The sequence below is a fragment of the Lithobates pipiens genome, unplaced genomic scaffold, assembly GCF_037356315.1.
Source record: "Lithobates pipiens isolate NorthernLeopardFrog02 unplaced genomic scaffold, aLitPip1_a1.2 Scaffold_8, whole genome shotgun sequence".
Lineage (NCBI taxonomy): Eukaryota > Metazoa > Chordata > Amphibia > Anura > Ranidae > Lithobates > Lithobates pipiens.
The window spans coordinates 274,624,738-274,644,263 of record NW_027507903.1 but is presented as its reverse complement, the minus strand read 5'-3'; the positions used below and the strand labels follow the sequence as shown (position 1 = coordinate 274,644,263).

Sequence of the window (19,526 nt, the reverse complement as noted above, 5' to 3'; positions counted from 1 at the left end):
AATGTATCTTAAAAGACAAGTAAAGAGACAAAACAAATGTACTCACCTCCAGGCGGATGCAGCATTGATCCAAAGCTGAATCTGTTCCCTGCTGCTTCTACACTGTGAACTGAGCGATCAAATACAGCTGATAGAATGAACTGCACTTCTGTGACCTTCAGGAAAAGTAGAGCCACATTAGCTTTGGGCAATACTTGCTCTTTAATATACTTATATTTAAACACTGAAGCCTGCTGCTTCCTAAATTAGAAAGTTTATCTAAGTACACTTCTTTAATACTGCACACACAGTTGGACTGAAAATTCCACTAGATTTAGGTCAAATTGTACAATTATCCATATCCATGAGGACATATAGTACATGATATAGAATTATTGTAAATATAACATTGTATTGAATGGAAACATTTCTATCGTATTTTTTATTTGATGCATGAGATTGTAATGTATCCATCTTAAAATATCAGGATTTGCAGAAGCAGAACAATTTTCTTAAAGTAAACAGCGAATACACAGTTAAAACACATATATTTGTCAAACCAAAAAAAGTGTAATCCTATTTAGACAATCTTTTTAATCAATAGTTTTTATTAAAGTTTACATTTTTATCAAGACAAATGACAGAAATTATGACTAAATAACATATCAGTTACAGTATTTAGATACATAAATAATAGTATCCAAAAATAATAAAAAATAAAATATAAAGAAAACCATATTAATTATCTCAATTATAATAGGGATAATAAAGATAACGATCGGGAGGTTATTAATACATCCATTGTGGAGACAATACACAAAAGTAATATAAATATTATCTTCATATATTTATATACTGCCAATTCAAGTAATTCAAAGATGATGAACCTAAATATATTCCCAAACACCCCTATGGGTGCTAAACTGTGTTAGGGACAGTAATAGTAACCTGTAATTTAATAGATACAAAACAAAGATTAAAATATTAGAGCAGGGTAAGTAATTTTTTAATTCAAGTTATCTAGGAACAAAGAACTCATGCAATGTTTTGGGGACTAGCCCATTTTAACCATGGCTGCCATATTTTATGAGTATGTTCTTTTTTGTGAGGCCGAAGAGCTAGAATTGATTCATAAATGTAATGAGTTTGAGTCGATTCTATCACTTCTTTTATGGAAGGAGGATCAGGATTTTTCCAGTTCCTCGTTATACTGATCCTGGCTGACAGCAAAATATGTGTAAACACTATAATCAACTCCTTCATATGGCAACACAAAAGACCCAGACTACATAAGAACAACCTAATGGCTCCCAAACAAAATGGGTGGTATGGGGTCTCCCAACATTGATCTGTACTATAAAGCTGTCATACTGGACCAACTTAATCAGTGGTGGAACACTGACATAATCTACAACTGGTCACAGATAGAAGCATCTGTTTTAGCCAAGGACCTCCAGCTATACCTCTGTGCAGCTCTCCTAGCTCCTGTGCCCACACACTCCCAATTGGACTCGATAACGGCATCTCTCAGGGTGTGGACATCCCTTCCTCAACTATCAAAAGGAATACCACAGACCATACTGCAAAATATACCACTCTCGGCTATTTCATTGCTACTACCGGACCTTCCTCTGACATCTTGGCTTGAGGCAGGCGTCCATACTATCGGACATCTTTTCCATTCCCACAACTTAATGTCCTTTGCTCAACTAAGCTCCAAGTTCGGGCTTTCTTCGTAAACTTTTTACATTTACCTCAGGATCAGATCCCTACTTGCTAAGATAACATGGTCCACTCGAGACACTATACTGTTGCCGGTCATACAACATTTTCGGTTAAGGAAACCCTCTTCCAAAGGCATTTCATACCTATATGGTCTACTTTCCCAGGATGCTGAAAAGCACATCCATGCTCAATCAGAAAAATGGAACATATACATCCCACATGCCCCTCCACAATCGCAATGGCAAACAGCACTAGCGTTACCATCAAAACTTTCCCATTGCACCACGCACTGGGAATCCGCACAAAAACTTTTTCATCGATGGTACTATACCCCCAGTAGACTTGCCAAAATCTACCCTACTTCTTCTAATCTCTGCTGGAGAAATTGCGGCCTCCCAGGAACTTTCATTCATATCTGGTGGGAATGCCCCATGCTTAAAGTCTTTTGGAATCAAATAACCGACCTGCTCAAAGTCAGCTTCCCCTCAATTACCAATCTATCTGCGGTGGACCTCCTCATGGGCCTGATGGTCCCTACGTGGCCCAAAAAATCCCAAACCGTGGCCACCCACATTCTCATCGCGGCAAGTTTGGCAATAGCTAGAAATTGGAAAAGGACTTCTCCTCCTTCTGTCCAAGACGTCATTACAATACTTAACGATAACTTCAAGATGGAATATAGTTTTGCCAAAGCTCATCTCCAAACAGGCAAATTCTTCCGGAATTGGGACCCATGGATTAAAGACCCCAGATGTATACAGTCAGTCTGTTCCCCCAATCCAGCAACATTCACATCCTCTTGTGTCCCACTGTGACTCTTCACGTCTCATCCCCAGCATTTGATACTTATCCTTCTCACACCGAGGAACCGGAGTGAAGATGTAGGAAAGCAACAGGATAAACTGACTACGATATAAAATCTTATAGAATAATAGTTTTACTGTGGTGAATGCTAACTTTATCCCCCCCCCCCTTTTTTCCCCTTTTTTTTGTTTTTTTTTTGTTTGTGTGTCTACCCCTACCTTCGCAATTATACTTACTATAACCCAGGAATGGGCAGCGCTGTCTCTCTCCCCAGGACACAGCTAGTTCCCAGTAGGGGTGTTCTGGGTTAACTGATGGCGCTCTCATCCTCTCAGGATTTGTTGTTAACTGTTAACCATGTTCATCTATGTTTTCAATATGCTTGCTCTTGCTAGACTAAGCTTCCCGACTGGAAGCAACGACTACAACTACACGACAATGTAAGTCTTATATTGCTGTTATCTTTTGTGCAAAAATTCAATAAAAAATAAGTTATAAAAAAAAATATATATATGTGTAAACACATTTCTAAACTGGATAGGATATCGATCAAGATCAATGGATAATAGAGCCAGTGAGGGATTTGGAGGAATGACTGTTTTGGTAATTTCAGACATAACTTGAAAGATTTGTTCCCAATACTTCCCATTTTTAGGGCATGCCCAAAATGTATGTAACATATCACCTTTTTTGCCGCACAATCTCCAACATTTATAGTCAAATGTGCCATTGAATTTAGATATTTTTCTCAGGAGTAAGATACCAGCGTTGAGTCAATTTAATGGATAGAGCAGCATGTGGCTTTATATGTGGTGTTACAAGCTTTTTCCCATTGGTCAACTGTATAGGTGTATCCTAAGTCTTCTTCCCATCTAATTAAAGGGATAGTTTTTGTAAACACACTTTTTTGTTGAAGAAGATTTTTTACCCTGCCAGATGAATCTAGAAAACAGAGTCTGAAGGGATTGGAAAAATTTTAATGGAATTGGAATCGAGAGAGTTCTAAAAAAGTATAAAATTTGTGGAAGGTGAAGCATTTTAAATGCTGCCAAACGTCCCATCCATGAAAATTCATGGGATGCTAGTTTAGTAAGATTTTCTTGTAATGCATTACGAAGTGGAATGTAATTATATTGGAACAGTGTTTTACATGATTTTGATAATTGAATACCCAAATATTTAATTGTACTTTCAGTCCATGTATAAGGGAATTTTAATTTAAGATGTTTATTAGTATTTTCATCTATCCCCAAGTTCAATATACAAGATTTATTCGCGTTAAGTCAGTAATAAGAAACTTTGCTGAACATATTTAGTGTTTCCTGAATTCCGGTAAGGATTTCACAGGATCGGTAATCATAAGAACAACATCATCTGCAAAAAGGTTGATTTTATGTTCTTGTTCAGCAATGGTAATGCCTAGAATTTTTTTGTTGGACCTAATACTCTCAGCTAGGGGTTCAATAACAAGGTTAAAAATTAGGGGGGATAAGGGGCATCCTTGTCGTGTACCATTTGTTATTGGGAATGGAGGTGATAAAGAATCCGTAGTATACACTCGAGCCGAGGGGACAGAGTACAGGGCTAATATTGCTTTGTTGATTTGACCTGTTAAGCCAAATTTAGTCAGAACTGATGACAGGTATCCCCAATGAACTCTATAAAACGCTTTTTCAGTGTCAAGCGACAGAAACAGGGATGGCGATTTGGTGTATTATATGGTGTACATGGTGTATTATATTTATCATTCTTCTAGTAGCATCCGATGCTTGTCTTCCTTTGGTGAAACCCGATTAATCTCTATGGATAAGAGAGGGTAACAAACTATCTATTCTTTTGGCTATAAGTTTTACATACATTTTAACATCTAAATTGAGTAAAGAAATTGGTCTAACATTTTTAGGTGAAGATGGTTCCTTATCTGGTTTTGGAAGAGTTACAACAAGAGCATTCAGCATTTCATTGGGAAATGATGAAGAATTGGCTGCTAAATTATAAATGTCACATAGTATAGGTGCTAGAGTACTTTGACATTTTTTTTAATATTCCCCCGTAAAGCCATCTGGACCAGATGATTTCAAGTTAGGAATAATATGGATAGTTTGTAGAATTTCAGGGATAGTAAAGGGAGAATTGAGAAATTCTAATTGTTGTGGGGAAACAGATGGAAGATTGACACTCTCCAAAAAAGATTCAATCTCCTCCTGAGAAGGTTGATGGGTATCACCATTGTTCTTAATGTTATATAAATCATTATAATATGAGCTAAATGCTTCAGCTATTGAAGAAGGCTTAAGCAATTTTTCATTAGTGTGAGGATGGTGGAGGAATGGAATTTTAGTCTTAGATCGATAACCTTTAATGCGTAATGCCATTGTTTTCCCCGCTTTGTTCCCTGTTGCATAAGTGGTAGCTCTGAATTTTTTATAGGATTTCTCATGTGTCTCTAGAAGTAGGGTTCTTAATTCATTACGTAACTGGAAAATTTGTGTTTTAATGAAAGGAGAAGGATCATTTTTATTGTGTTCCTCAGCTTTGGCTATCTCCTTAGTAAGTTCATCCATTCTCTGAGTTCTCTTTCTTTTAGCTTTAGAACCTAATTGCATAAACACCCCTCTCATAACAGATTTATGAGCATTCCGTAATATCATTGGGTCAGATATAGACGTCAAATTAATTGAAAAGAATTCAGTAAGGTATATAGTTATTAGCTCTCCATATATGAATTTGGTTGGGATGATGTGGTTGTTATAGACATGCTAATGGGAGCGTGATCTGACCACGTGGCCGTATGTATATGGGAGGATGAAATCTTGTCAAGCAGCCATTTATCTGTTAAGAATAAGTCAATTCTGGAGTAGGTATTGTGCCGTGGTGACAAATATGTGTAATCCATTTCATTAGCATGTCCACATCTCCACACATCAAATAAGTTGTTCCAAGTTATGAACTTATCAAGGAGAGAAGCATAGCGTTTGGACTTAGCAGAAGAATCCATATCATTGTTTGGAATCAAATTGAAATCTCCACATATCAGGAGGTGTCCTTTTTGAACTTTCTTCGCCTCCTCTATAGTTTTTTTTGTGAAATGCATTTGCCTCATATTCAGAGCATAAATAGATACAAGGGTGTATTGAATATTGTTAATGGTACAAATCAAAAAAATATAGCGACCTTCAGGGTCAGTGATACAATTATCTAATTGAAATGTAATAGTATCGCTAATAGCTATTAACGCCCCTCTTTGTTTTTTGGAGAATTTTGTTTGAAAAATATGAGGAAAATGTTTATGTTGACATTTTGAAGATGCATCTTTAGCAAAATGTGTCTCTTGAACACATAATATGTCACAATTAAAGGATAAGGCAGACCTCCACATAGAGGTTCGTTTTGCTGGGTGATTCAGTCCCCTTGCATTTAGGGACAATATTTTGAAAGACATATTAATATATATCAAAATTAGATGTTACTATAATTTATATATTCCTAAAAGAATATTCTCTAGTTTCTATATTGCTTAAACTAAAGATCTAAGTATTTGTTATATGATCATTTCACAGTTACTATTAAATCATGCACACAACAATGTAGATTTTTTTTTTTCAAACCTATGAAAAAACTAGTTATTACTCTATTATTAGTTATTTGGCACAATTTTTTGCAAGAGGAAAAAAAAAAAAAAGAGAAGAAAAAAAAAAAAAAGAGTAAAGAAAAAAATATTTTCCAAGAGTCAGCAGTAATCCACTCAAAGGACTGTTGACCAGGATAGGGGGTGAAGTTCAAATAGTAAGGTATTGAGCATCAAACCAGACCGTATATGTCAGTAATGCATATGAGTTAACAGGCAGGAGTAGTTCATTTGTATTTACTTCTATTTTGTTCACGTTTTTGTCCAAAGTGGAACAAATTTGGTTTTTCCTTCAAGGCAGGGGTGTTATGTGGAAGATCAACTATAATACCCCATGTTTGGAGTAATTGCATGCCATTTTCAATGGTAGATATAGCAAAATGTTTCCCATTGTAAGTGGTCAATATAGTGGCTGGATGTCTCCATTTGTATGTGATCTTATGATTACATAATGCCTTTGTTACAGTTTTGAGCTGTCTTCTCATTTGTAATGTAAATTGTGAGAGATCGGCGAATAATTTTATATCTGAGTATGGTGGTGGGAGAATAGTTAACTCCCTCGCTTTGGAGAGAATTTGCTCTTTAGCTTGATAAAAATGAATTTGCAGAATAACATCTCTGGGAATTGATTCTTCTAGATGTTTTGGTTTGGGAATTCTATGAATACGATCGATTGTAAGTTCAATCGGCAATAATTCTGGCAATAATGTAGAAAATAGTGTATTTGCATAGTTAGGTAAGTCCATAGGTACAACTGACTCTGGTATTCCTCTCATTTTAATGTTTCGACGTGAGCGGTCCTCGAGATCTGCCAATTTCATCTTGACCCACATGGAATCATCTTTTTGTTCTGTACATGCATCCACTAGCTCATTCACTGTTTCAGTGCATTCCTCCATTTTGTTTTCAACGTATTGCAGTCTACCATCCATATGTTTCATATCAAGAGAGAATTTATGAATCATGGAGGATAGATTAGATATAATAGATGATTGTAATGACACAAGCATTTCTTTCATTGTGGTATCTAGTACTGGCTGACCTGCTGTTGGGAAAGCAGCTATAGATGTCTGTAATGAGAACATAGCATTATCACTATGCAGAGCTGTGTTCACAGTATCAGCTGCCTGGCAAGATGAATCCAGCTTCATCTGTGATTTTGCAGGTCCCTGGGATGTCGGGGATAGATGAGAGGAGCCATTAGAATATGAGGATGATAATTCCTCATCCATTTCAGGTGGATGGCTATCAGAAAGGTCTGTGTGAGTTTTATTATTTTTCCTCACAGCTCCATCGGCGCCATCTTGGATTTTAGTCAGCTCACTGCTCTGTTTAAATGTAAATGATGACAGCTTTTTTTGGTCCCCTTTCTTGTTCTCTTTTGCGAGACATTATTGCCCCTACTGTTCCAGGTGTACTGCTGACCATTTAAGTATGTTTTTAGAGGAGAATACCTGCCTGTTTTTTGCTGTTAAACGGCCGGCTGTGGAGAGCTCTAGGCTTAAGCAGCCATCTTCTTCAGCGCGCAAGCCAAGCCCCCCCTGTTTAGACAATCTTGATCCATGCAAGACAGCATAAGCAGCATTTATGTCATTATTTCCCACAAATAGAGATTTCTTTTGGTGGTATTTGATCACCACTGGGATTTTTATTTTTTGTGATATAAACAAAAAAAGACCAAAAATGTTGAAAAAAAATTATATTTTCTACTTTTTGTTACAAAAAATATCCAATAAACTCAATTTTTGTCGTACATTTTGGCCAAAATGTATTCCCCTACATGTCTTTGGTAAAAAAAAAATATATATTATCATCGTCATATACATTTTTTTGTGTGTGTTTGTTTTCATTTTTTCCTTTGCGTCAGAGACTGTGTTTTTCTTAACATTTTTTTTTAACATTCTGCAAGAACATTTGTGAATCAATACTGCCGTGACCTTGAAGAAGGGGACATACCCCTATAGCTTGTCCTGAAAAATTGTATATTAGTGCAAATAAAAAAAAAGTATCACGGACAGTACTCAATTGTCTCTCTCTCGTCTTAAAATTCCCAATTCCTTTCATGTATCTCTACTTAAGCCATTTGTCTTAAATACACTGACAATGCTGACAAACCCCTACCAATCCTTCTCAAGAATATGAAGTTAAATAAATCTTGGATTCCAAAGTCTCCCGTGGTAAACTCCAATACCTGATTGATTGGTGGGGCTTTGGTTCTGAGGAAAGATCCTGCGTTCCCACTTCTGACGTTTCTGCTCCTCGCCTTGTAAAAATATTCCACTTTTGCTTTATCTTGAAACAAAGACCCCAGAGGCAAGGGAGACCACATACAAGGGGAGGGGGGTAATGTCATGGTTCCTGTCCAAGCTGCTCAGATTCCTGTTGATCCACCCTGGACCTAGGAATTATTAAGCATTTGCCCCTGTGGGTTAGTGTTCGAGCAATGTGTCTCCACGCTGTAGTCAGACCTCCCTTCCTCCAGTGGCACTTCCTGTCACTTGAGTATACTATACCACTTAATTTTTTCTTTTCGTTTTACCTACTGCCCCTAATTCCTGCTTGCTGTGTACATCTCTCTCTGCGTTATTGTCCAGCTTCCCCTGCTCTCCTGTGCTTTGTGCTTGTTATCTGCATCTTCCACCTAATGTTTCTTCTTAGCTTGCTGCAGTAGTCTTTCCTTGGTACCTTGTATCCTGTGTGTACCCCAAGTCGTTCCAGTATGCTATTTGCTGGCACTGTACCTGCATGGGTGTGTTAGAGAGCCAGAACCAGGGGGCTGCCTTGCAGCATAACATTCAAACCTCCAGTGTCTCTAGATGAAAACCAGGCAGCTTCTTAGAATTATTTCCGGGTTCACAGGCTCCAGCGATGTGATTGACTGAAGCCACGATGACGTCACTCCTGCACATGTGTAGAAGCCGCCGGTCACGGCTCAGCTACTGAAGCAACGGCAAAGTGGTGCAAGTTTAAGAGATATTCACAGTACCTACAGGTAAGCCTTATTATAGGCTTACCTGTATGTAAAAGTGGTAGTACAGGGTTTACAACCACTTTAAGGATGCCCAGTGTTTCAGGACTATCCTTCAAATAGCCCAATGCTTATTATTATATTGGGTGGTAAAAAATAGACCCCTCCTGCCTGTTGGGGGGGGGGTCACTGGACTTTTTGGTGAGAGGTTTTTTATATTGTTGTTGGTAGTTGGGCATAGCCTTTTCAATGCACATGGCCTCATACTCTTTCTCCAGAAACTTTTTTTAAGTATTTTGCTCTGTGATTGATAGTTTTCTAAAGTGCTACAATTGCACTTCAAGTAGACAAATTGGCTATACCGTACATTGGTGGTGGCAACTGTAATGGTGGAGATATGAGTTGCCTGCCATTGGTTTGGAATGGGTGCAAGAGTAAAATCTAGCCTGATGATCATGATGCAGTTCTAAATATAAGAAGATGAGAGTTGTAGGGTCTGTGAACATTGTGAATTGAATCCTGAATTTTCATTGACTGTCATTGTGTCATTGCAGTACTGAAAAAAAGTCAATGAGGACTTTGACCAAGAAGTATTGAATTGCAGAAGGGACTCTTTTGTGGGGAATAGATGTACTGTATATAAAGATGTTACATTTAAGGAGATCCAGGGGTAATTGGCTTCCCATCTATAGTGTTCTAAGGTTTCCAGAAGGTGGCCAGAATCCATAATATAAGCAGGGAGCCTCTGAACAATTGGATGATGGAAACCTTCCAAGTAGTTAGACTGCTGGTGAGGCCATCTACATATGTGACTATATAGGCCTACTCAGGGGGTTGTCCTGACTCTTATGGACCTTGGGTAGGTGATGCAGGGGGAGGTAATACAGGGTAGAAAAAAATGCGAAGAGAAAAGATTTTTTTCTTTTTACCCGGAATGCCATGAATAGTAGGGGAATCTTTCTCCAGTTTGATATAGGTAGTGCTGTCTGACATTGTGTGTTGTGCTTTCTCAAGGTAGTCTTGCTTATTTTGGATAACGACACCACCCCTTTGTCTGCTTGTCTTACAATGATGTTCTGGGATGTGATGTGTGATGAAGAAGTTAGGTGTGGTGATTGTAGTAAAATGCAGTCCCTTCGGTAGGGGAGAGGTTTTTAAGGGGGTCAAGGTGCAAGAAGAAAAGTTGACAATCTTTATGGTGGTGAAGGAATGTTTGGCTTGACTGTTTTCTTCTTTTTAGTACCTCCTCAGCAATTTCTTTGGGTCTTTCTAGCCATCATTTTATTGCTGTGGAGAGAGGAGTCCCTAAATGAGCTGTTGGAACAAAATCCTTAGGGTAAGCACCTTCTGCAGCATATCATGTGCCTTCATTGCACAGTTTATCTCTACTCTTCTTAGATTGTGTATTGTGTGGTCAAATTGTATATGCCTAGGTCCCACAAGCCCAAGTCTGTCACTGGTTGGTATACTTCTATTGGCTCATGAGTAAATTGCCCTAGGGTTATGGGTAGTACCCTTTGAGTATGCCCCATCCTTAGTAGAACCTGAATTTCATGGTGGCTTAAAAATCCATCACTTCTCTTAGTAAAAGCACCATACACAGTACCCCAAAACACTGGTTAGGCACACATGTAATCTTTTGAATGCCCTAGACGTTCAACCACTTCCCAGCGAGTGACAGTGCCTATTTTTAGCACTGATCAGTGTGTTAGTGTCACTGGTACCCAAAAAGTGTCAGTTAGTGTCCGATAGGTCACCGCTAAGTCGCTGATCACTGCCATTACTAGTAAACAGTAAATAAAAAATCCAGTCACCCAAACGGGCGGGACAGTGTCACGCGATGGGGACACACCAACATGCTTAACCAGCTCGCACCACTCAGAAAGGGAGAAGTGTTGGCAGAGCAACAGGCCACACCCACACCCCTGCATGGCCCAGCCCACCAAGGCCACCCATAGTATGACTATGACCAAAGTATGACCCTGCCTGTGAGTCAGAAGATGCCGAAAGGGCCTAAGGGTTTTGCCTGGATCTAGAGAGGACACTCCACAGAAGCCCCCCAAGGACACTGGAAGCACCAACAATTGTCAATGCAAAATTATATTATTTATAAAGTACAATAATAATGCATGTCATGTACATAATAATGCATACTAATTTGTCATAAAGAAATCATAACAAAGTGTCAATAAACAAACACATGCAATCATTGCACAGAAGAGAAAAAAAAATCAACATAATAATACTGAGACGGGAATAAACAATGCTTTCCACAATTAGATCTCATAATAGAAAACATGAAATGGAAAATAAAATAAAGGCCAAGTACCAACCACACATTCTATTTCACCTATTACAAGTCGAAAACTTAAAGATCATTTTTCTAGACCACCTGAAAAAAACCCTCCAGGAATGGCCTAAAATGTAGTGGCTCATTAAGGCCAGGATGTGTATTGGCATTAAGATTATGGATCCACTTCAGCTCTTGTTGCAGTAGGGACTTGTTCCATTTCCCACCTCTGGAACTAGGGAGGATCTAGTACCAATGCCAAAAATGTAACATAAGGAAAAATGCTCCCATCCACAAGAGGAGTATGTTGGCCTAGAGGTAATTCAAGGTCACACTTTTTCATACTGGAGACATGCCAGTAAATATGTCTCCAAAATTTCAATTTAGTTTTGCCAATGGAAAACATCCACAGATTCATCCAGTAAATAAACCACACCTAGAGTTTTGCAATTGGCAAAATGCTTAGGTTGAAACATTCTGCCGTTTGGTAGCACAACATGTTTTGCCTCCCCTTACCTCCCCTTTAAATTTACTATGAACCAATCTATAACCAACAGAAGATACTCTTCTGTTGATGATCAAAAGTACTTCTGAAACAAAAGGACCCATTGAGGGATCCATGATAAGCAAATACTGGGTTTTTATTAAAAAAAAAAAAAAAAGATAAGCAAATACCGTATATACTCGAGTATAGGCCGACCCGAATATAAGCCGAGGCCCCCAATTTACCCCCAAAAAAACTGGCAAACTTATTGACTCGTGTATAAGCCGAGGGTGAGACATGCCTGTCCATCCCTGTGTGTGTGTCCGTCCATCCCTGTGTGTCCGTCCATCCCTGTGTGTCCGTCCATCCCTGTGTGTCCGTCCATCCCTGTGTGTCCGTCCATCCATCCCTGTGTGTGTGTGTGTCCATCCATCCATCCATCCCTGTGTGTGTGTGTCTCCATCCATCCATCCATCCATCCCTGTGTGTGTGTGTCTCCATCCATCCATCCATCCATCCCTGTGTGTGTGTGTGTGTGTGTGTGTGTGTGTGTGTGTGTGTCCAGCCTACCTTTGTCCCGAGCCTCCGTCCCGTGCCTTGCCTCCTTGCCTCCGTCCCGTGCCGTGACTTGCCTCCTTGCATCCGTCCCGTGTCGTGCCGTGCCTTGCCGCCGCCGTCCCGTCCCGTCCCGTGCCGTGCCTTCCCTTGCCTCCGTCCCGTGCCCTCTTCGTCGGCGGCCATTGTAAAGTTCAAAAGCTGCGCCGCCGCCTTCGCCTGTGATAGGCGGAACACTGAATTTCCCAGCAGCCTGTGTTCCGCCTATCACAGACGTCGTATCATCCTCGTCCGTAGTACGAGGATGATACGATGTCCGTGATAGGCGGAACACAGGCTGCTGGGAAATTCAGTGTTCCGCCTATCACAGGCGAAGGCGGAGCCGGAGGCGCGGCTTTTGAATAGAATGGCCGCTGTCTGTCTGCTCGACACGCTGATCGAGCGGGCAGACAGCGATGACTCGAGTATAAGCCGAGGGGGGCACTTTCAGCCTCAAAAAAGAGGCTGAAAATCTCGGCTTATACTCGAGTATATACGGTACTAATATATGCCTATAATCTGCTTGAACTGTGTATGTTAAGTGGAAAATCTAGTTGTGATTCTAGCATACTCGTCTTTATTCGATTATTTTTTTAACAACATAAAGAAGGTCCCTATGTGATTTGTTTTTTGCACGTTTGTAGGCTTTTTTGAGGTAAGTTTTAGAATAGCCTCTTTCCAAACGTCTATGTCTTAGGTTATCTACCTTTCTCTGACAGCTCATTGAAGCATTTTGTTTGGCTTTTAAATATTGTTAAATATTGTTTGTATGGAATAGAAGTAACCAAGGACCGTGGGTGGAAGCTGGTAGCATATAGAATGGAATTACCCGCAGCTGGTTTTAACTACAAATTGCTAACCAAATGTTTGTCAATACCTCTCTGGGTCTTAATGTCAAGAAATGTAATATTAGATTGAGCTTATATCATTGTAAAGGTTAAGTTAAACTCATTGACATTCTTTGCTTTTAGACATTCCACCAGAGACTCCTCCAGGCCATCACATAAAACATTGTTGCTGTATCAGCACCATGTTGTCATATGGTCCATATACATTAAGAGTTTGTCCACGGCCAAAAATTGATTCTCCCAATCGCCCAGGTGCAGGTTTTTGTAGGATCGGGCACAACAAGTTCCCATCCTGACGCCTTGCACTTTAAGGAAGTGGGACCCAATGAAGGCAAACATATTTGCTGTTGGTCCTTCTGTGAGAGAACATGTCACTGAGAGGCCTCTGCTTTTATGCACCTTAGGAAGGGCATAAAAGATTATGACCACTCTGGGGAAGTTGGTTCTAATAAACTCCCATGTGTGTTTCGAGATGACGTTATTATAATACGCCTCATCTCCATGGAATACATTTCTTATGCCCTGTACACACAGTCGGACATTCCGATCACATAATCCGTGGGATTTTTTCAGACGGATTTTGGCCAAAACTTGTGTTGCATATACATGGTCGGAAAAAGTTGTTGGAAAATCCAATAGTTCAGAATGAGGTGACATTCGTTATGTACGACGGGACTACGTAGAGGCCAGTAGCCAATAGCTTTTGTCTCGTAATTTATTCTGAGCATGCGTGGCACTTTGTCCGTTGGAATTCTCTACACACGGTCGGAAAAAATCTGATCGGATTTTGTTGTCGGAAAATTTTAGATCCAGCACTCAAACTTTTTAGATCCAGCTCTCAAAGTCTGATAGAGCCGACATCGCCGGAATTTCCAACCATGTGTACAGGGCATTAGTGAGCTTTTCCACCATGGTCTTAGGAATAGGGTGATGCCAACTTGGGTTTTCAAGAATTTATTACAGATCTAGATATATTTATTATTATCCATCACTACGATATTACCCCGCTTATCAGAGAACTTTATCATTAGTGTGTGGTTATTGGCCAGTGTGTTGAATGCTTCCCTTTTACCTGAACTCAAATGACCTTCCTTGCTCCTATTGACTTTTAGGGCCTGTGTGTCCCAACCATTGAGTTTAAGGAAGGTCAATACATTTGAGGTAAGGCTGGGAGAGGGATAGTGGTCTGACTTATTTTTAATTGTGGAATGTGTCTCAAGCTGCACAGAACTTGGATTGTCTATCTATTTTAAAATGGTCTCAATATCAGACCTAGCTCTGGACAAAAAGTGAGGCCCAAGGATAGTGTGCCAATCTCTGAAAGTATATCTGAGGACAGATTTATGATGTTGAGTCTATTTTGTAAGTGTTGGGTTTCTTCAGGTACATGTCTATACTCTTGCTCCCCTTCTGTGATGTGGTGCTTGCACCTGTTTGTACTAGAAAGATCCCTCCCTATGGTGAGGGATGGGTCTCTAACTCCTAATGTGAGCCTGTGGATAGTGTACCACTAGAACCACCACCATGAGAATTCCTAGTAATGGGGATAACTGATTTCCCATGCATACTGTGCTGTGGAATATGTCCCCTACTCAGATTACATTCTTGTTTTAGAGGTTGAGAGTGATCCAAACTGTGCTTCTTATTAGACTAGTCAGGTGAACCATCACCATGGTGATGTGGTTTGGAGTAACACGTTCCCTTATGCTGCTTAGAAAAGAAATGGGAGGAGAAGAATAGAGGTGAAGAACCTGACGGTAACCAAGAAATCACAGGACAAAATTATTATCAAATCTTGATGTATTTCTACAATGTTTTTGGTACTACCTAAGCACCTTTCCTTCTTTAACCACTTGGGATCCGCGCTATTGCCGAATGACGGCATTAGCGCGGACCTAGATTGCCGGGACTACGTCTATTGACGTCGTCCCGGTTACGAGCGGCCTGCGCGCCCCCTGAGGGGCGCGCGCGGCGCGCTCTGTGATCGGCGAGTCCGTGAGGCTCGCCTGATCACCGATCCGTGTAAGGGGTCGATCCCGACCCCTTATCACGTGATCAGCTGTCAGCCAATGACAGCTGATCATGTGATAAAACGGAGCTGGTAATCGGCTAGTATTCCTCCTCGCGCTGACAGCGCGAGGAGAAAAAAAAAAAGCCGATCGCCGGCGGCCGTGTTCGGGACATCAGTCCCGATCACGGCCAGCAATAAAAGCGGACACCTGCCCCCTGCCAGTGCCCACCTGCCACCCGCAGTGCCATCCTGAAATAAAGTAAGTGCCCCCCTGTCAGTGCCACCCAGCAGTGCCCATAGTGCCCACAGTGCCACCCAGCAGTGCCCACAGTGCCACCCAGCAGTGCCCACAGTGCCACCCACAGTGCCACCCACAGTGCCACCCAAAATCTGCCTCAAAGGTGCTGCACCCCAGTGCCGCCCATCAGTGCCCAGCAGTGCCGCCCATCAGTGCCCAGCAGTGCCGCCCATCAGTGCCCAGCAGTGCCACCTATCAGAGCCACCTATCAGTGCCACCTATCAGTGCCCATCAGTCCCATCTATCTGTGGTACCTATCAGTGCCCATCCGTGCCACCCATCCGTGCCACTTATCCGTGCCACCCATCCGTGCCATCTTATCTGTGCCCATCTTTGCCCATCAGTGCCGCCTTATCTGTGCCCATCGGTGCCGCCTTATCTGTGCCTATTAGTGCCGCCTTAACTATGCCTATCAGTGCCCACCAGTGCAGCCTATCAGTGCCCACCAATGCAGCCCATCAGTGCCCACCAATGCAGCCCATCAGTGCCCACCAATGCAGCCTATCAGTGCCGCCTAATCAGCGCACTTCAATGAAGGAGAAAAATGACCCGTTTGCAAAATTTTATAACAAACTATTAAAACATGATTTTTTTTTTTTTTTTTGCATCTTTTTTTGTTTGTTTAGCAAAAAATAAAACTCCGAGCTGTAACTAAATACCACCAAAAGAAAGCTCTATTTGTGGGAAAAAAATGATAAAAATTTCATTTGGGTACAGTGTTGTATGACCGCGTAATTGTCACTCAAAGTGCATCAGCGCTGAAAGCTGAAAATTGGTCTGGGACTGAGGGGGGTTTAAGTGCCCAGTAAGCAAGTGGTTAAAATACCTCTTATTACGTTGGAACTTTTTCTCTTTTTTTATCAGTCTTTTTTTTCCATAAAGATTTTCATAGAAAATAAAGGAAAATCCAGTATAATGGGTTATGTTACAGAAACAGCTAAAATAAAATGGATGGTACAAACACAGATTTCTTAGACAGATAACATGGAAAATTGGGCATGGCAATGGTTTAGTGGTATGGATGGAAGAAAGTTTGTTTCAAGTCTAGTAAGAGCTTATTCATTTATAATGATTTAAGCAAAATAAGTTTGACTGCCAAGTGAATGTGTTTTTAAAGGGTCCGAATGACCCATACTGGTTAACATAAAAACTGACTCAGGTCTTTGTCGGGCAAGCATATAGTGTTTGGTAGACAATTTGAAGGTTATTAACTGTGTCGTTGGAGCGTATGTATTGAGAGTGTATATTAGTTCATGATTGAGGCAAGGTGGATTAAAATTTAGACTGTTGTGTCTTCCAGCTGTACTGTTGCGTCAAGAGTAGGACGTGTATTTTATGCTAGCTATATGTCTAGATAAGGGATATCGTTTCTGTATGTCTGAGGTCTGGTTAGGGTCCAAGGGTGGAATGGGGAGAAGAGGGGGGTGAGGGGACCGATAGTAAAGGGAGGGAAAGGGAGGGGGTAGCAAAGGGTAGGGAAGAGAGTGAGTGGTGGGAGGGGGTGGGCAAGGAGTATCAAGGGGGTTTGTTACCATCTCTCTCTCCCTGTGTAGGAGTGGGTAAGGGTATAGTTGGCTGTTTTGAGATGAGGATTGCTGAGAAAGGGTCATTATGACTTCAGTAATGAAATGAAAGGTATCGTGTATGAGATTGATCATGAGGTGGTTTAAGTTGGAATATAACGTGAGGGACTTCCTTGTGGTATGTTGAGGGTGATAAGATCACAATAAGATCATGATAATCTGCCATTGTCTGAAAGTGGGTCCAGCGCAGAATTTAAGCCAGCTTTGGAAGGGGCAAGATATTTAAATTGGAACAAGATGGAGAATGTAAGACTAGTACAGATTCTGGTGGATGGAAAAATGCCAAGTTTAATTGATCTTGGATTGGAAGTTAAAAATGACTGGTTGCAACATTATCAATTAGAAAAATTTATTGAGTTAAATAAAAATTTAATAATTAGACCATTAACTAAATTTGAACAAACAATATTAAAGGATCAAAACCATAAGAATAAGCTATCTAAAATATATGAATTATTGCTACCCACGGGGGACATTAAAGACCTAATAGAAATTAGAAAATGGGAGGAAGAATTAGGAGAGACAATTACAGAAAAAGAATGGAAAAAAGTTTTAGGGACAATACATAAAACCTCAACGGCATTAAAACATCAAGAAAGAAATTATAAAGTGGCACTGAGGTGGTATTGGAGCCCAGTTGCACTAAAAATAGTAAATAAAGGAAATACAGATAAGTGTTGGAGGTGTGGGATAGAAAAAGGAACACTGGAACATATTTGGTATAGATGTATAAAAGTGAGAAATTTTTGGTTAAAAATTTTTGAGATATACCAAAAAGTGACGGGAAAAGAATTAATCCCAGACGTAAAGGTAGCATTATTTTCTCTTACGACAGATACATTGGATAGTATGAAAAATGGGATAATTCAACATATGACAACAGCAGCTAGAACAATAATAGCACGTAAATGGAAAGAAACAACTAGTCCAACAATATCAGAATGGATATGCGAAATGAACGAGATATGTTTCATGGAAAAACAAACAAGAGAAGAAGGCTATGTAAAAAGCCAGATACCAATGGTGTGGAAGAAATGGGAAGAATTTCGGTCCTCAAAAGGAATGGTAGAATATTTATAATTTAAAGAAAAGGGGAGGGAGGGGAGGGAGAAAGGGAGGATTATCGTTTTCTTGTTTTTTTTTTTTTCTTTTTGTGTTAAATGATGAGTTAAGTGTTTGTGTTTTGAGTATAATGTTGTATGATGTTGTTGTAAATGGATATGTATGGTTAATGTTTATTATAAAAATAATAAAGAGAGGATTTGAAACAGCGGGCCCATTTGAAGGAGAATTTTGTGTCAATGGCAATGCTGATGAGGCATTCCATTTCTGCTATCCTGGCTATTCTAGACAACCTCTCTTTGATTGAGGGAGTTTGAGGGGACCCCCAATGGACTGGTATGCATTTACCATGTCTATGGCAAGGGATTTGAAGTATCTATTGCTTGTAGAGGTGGAGTAGTGTAGGAGAAATTGAGTCTCCACAATATGTGTAGGAGAGACCCTCTTTCACGTTGAGATACCCTACACATATTCAGGAGATCCGGGCAATATTTTTGGATCAGGGTAGGGGGGGCAGTACCATCGGGTCTGGATTTTGTATCCATTCTCTTGTGTGGTGACGTTCACCCAGCCTTTGTGTATATGCAGATAGATTTGTTCCCAATCCTCGGAGAAGGTCCTTTTCCCAGGCTAAGCTGGGCCTAAGTTAGGAGGAACGTTTGTGAATAGAAGAGAATGCGTAAGTGACATTGGGGTGTTTGCATTGGACAAAAGATTTTGAAAGGAGATAGAAGTCTACAGACCTTAAATTTCCTATCGAATTTGAAAATATAGTGTAACAATAGTGTGTAGTTCCAGGGAGAGACAGGGGGGTTGTCTCCGTTGGATGGGAGTTTGTCGCATGGTAAAGGTTTACCTTGTGTAAAAATTGTAGGCTAAAGCATTCTTGTGGGGCCATGTGTCATTTAAAAAGTTGCTGTGCAACCGAGGGAGGAAATCAGGGTTCGGATGTATGGAGGTGAGAGGACCAGGTATTGAAGATAAGGATGCTGATTTGCATGTTTCTTGAAAGCATCTGAGGGTTGGGTGAATAAGGGGATGGAGAGCAGTGTCAATCGGAACGTGTTTTGAGAGCATCCAGGGTAGTGAGTGAAGGGGAAGTGAGGTGAAAGAAGCCTCAAGGATGACCCAGTCTTTAAGTCTGTTTTGGATATTCAAATCTGTAATTATGGTTGGCAAGTGCAGTAGTAATTTCTGATGTCTGGTAAGCCTATCCCTACTATGTGCTTGGGTAGAGAGAGGTGTGAATAGC

The 19,526-nt window shown here is 40.4% G+C and overlaps 1 protein-coding gene across 1 annotated transcript in view; it reads left to right on the top strand.

Moving 5' to 3' along the window:
- Positions 1–19,526, top strand: part of LOC143962680 (dynein axonemal heavy chain 3-like) — a 2,426,925-nt gene that overhangs the window by 2,105,713 nt on the left and 301,686 nt on the right. The gene's annotated exons all lie outside the window — the stretch shown is intronic.